The sequence below is a fragment of the Bison bison genome, unplaced genomic scaffold (assembly GCF_000754665.1).
Source record: "Bison bison bison isolate TAMUID 2011002044 unplaced genomic scaffold, Bison_UMD1.0 scf7180017864389, whole genome shotgun sequence".
Lineage (NCBI taxonomy): Eukaryota > Metazoa > Chordata > Mammalia > Artiodactyla > Bovidae > Bison > Bison bison.
Genome location: NW_011494961.1, coordinates 3,591,989 through 3,594,307, shown reverse-complemented (window position 1 = coordinate 3,594,307; position 2,319 = coordinate 3,591,989).

Here is a 2,319-nt window from a genome sequence, read left to right as displayed (position 1 = left end):
TGGATATTAATCCCTTATCAGGTAGACGATTTGCAACTATTGTCTTGCATTTGGTAGGTTGCCTTTTCATTTTCTTTGATTTCCTTCGCTCTGAAGTTGATATAGTCCCACCTGTTCATTTTGCTTTTGTTGCCTTTGCTTTTGGTGTCAAATCCAAAAATCCTTGCCAATGCCAACATCAGGGAGCTTATCACCTGTTTTCTTCTTAGGAGTTTTTATGGTTTCAGGCCTTAAGTGTTTAATTCATTTTGAGTTAATTTTTGTGTTTGGTGTAAGATAGTGGCCTATTTCTGGAGAAGGCAATGGCACCCCACTCCAGTACTTTGCCTGGAAAATCCCATGGATGGAGGAGCCTGGTGGGCTGCAGTCCATGGGGTCGCTAAGAGTCAGACACGACTGAGTGACTTCACGTTCACTTTTCACTTTCATGCATTGGAGAAGGAAATGGCAACCCACTCCAGTGTTCTTGCTTGGAGAATCCCAGGGATGGGGGGAGCCTGGTGGCTGCCGTCTATGGGGTCGCACAGAGTCGGACACGACTGAAGCGACTTAGCAGCAGCAGTAGCAGCAGCAGTTAAAGACCATCTGTTATGTATATGTTCTTCTCCATCTCCAGTCTTTTAAGAGTTGGGCAAATATGAAGAATCAGGGACTTCTGAGAGGAGCAGTAGACACCATTTTTAATCTGAGATTGTCTGATCCATTTTTGATGTGCAGATATAAGGGGTAAAATGTATAAACCCTCAGACCAAGCTGGTGAAGGGACTAATGTGGCAACTGGATGGTTTAGAGATGCCAGTGAGATTGTGCTGTGTGTGCTCAGTCATGCCTGACTCTTTGTGACCCCTGACCCCATGGACTGTAGCCCACCAGGCTCCTCTGTCCATGCAGCTTTCCAGGCAAGAATACTGAAGTGAGGTTGCCATATCCTTCTCCAGGGGATCTTCCGGACCCGGGGATTGAAACTGCATCTCTTGTGTCTCCTGCCATTGGCAGGTGGATTCTTTACCACTGCGCCACCTGGGAAGCTAGATTATTAAAGCTTTATTTGCTTTCCAGGCAGGAACACTGGAGTGGGTAGCCATTCCTTTCTCCAGGGGATCTTCCTGTCCAAGGGGTCAAACCCAGGTCTCCTGCATTGCAGGGAGATTGTTTACCATCCAAGCCACCAGGGTTTTGCCTTCTCTATCGTGCCTATTTGAGATTTTCTACCATATTTTAGGCTTCCATGGCGGCTCAGGGGTAAAGAATCTGCCTGCAATGCAGGAGACAGGGGTTAAATCCCTGGGACAGGAAGATCCTCTGGAGAAATTGCAACCCGCTCTGGTATTCTTGCCCGGAGAATCCTATGGACAGAAGAGCCTGGCGGGCTACAGTCCATGGGATCACAAGAGTTGGACATGACTTAGCGACTAAACCCCCACCACCATCACTACCGTACTGTAACCTACATCTGACTCTTGCTACTGAAGGTGATCCCTTTCACCATCCCCAGCGTCTTCCCCTCCACTTTGTTCTGCTTGAGTAGTCTTGGCTCATTGCATTCATCCAGTATTCTGCATTCAGAAAAGTGTCATCATCAACAAAGACAATCACCTTTACATGAACATACATACTTGTTTGAGGAGAACTGGAGATTCTTCACAAGTCTTGCAAAATGCATTAGCAGCAACCAACATAAACCTAAACTACTACTGAGGACCACCGTACTAGAGGAAAACATCTGATGTGTGGGCTGTCAGGCATTTTTTTCTTGACTTTTGAAAATTTTTTACTGAAGTATAGTTGATTTACAGTGTGTTAATTTCTGGTGTACAGAAAAATGATTCAGTTATATGTATATACATGTGTATATATATATTCTTTTTCATGTTTATTTTTGGTATTTTAACTGCACATTTGGTGCTAAAAAGTCATAGATACAGTAAAAAAGAGCCTGTCCAACCTACTGGTTTACTTTTGCCTTGTGGACCAAACAATGACAGCAAGTGACACCAGGGAGAAGGACACGCTGGGCTTTGGACTCATTAAATAAACCATTCATAGTGATTTCACATCTTACTTTCATTCTCATTATCATAATATTTCTGAAATAACTGTTCCTGATGGACATGGAACAACAGACTGGTTTCAAACAGGAAAAGGAGTACATCAAGGCTGTATATTGTCACCCTGCTTATTTAACTTATATGCAGAGTACATCATGAGAAATGCTGGACTGGAAGAAGCACAAGCTGGAATCAAGATTGCCGGGAGAAATATCAATAATCTCAGATATGCAGATGACACCACCCTTATGGCAGAAAGTGAAGAGGAACT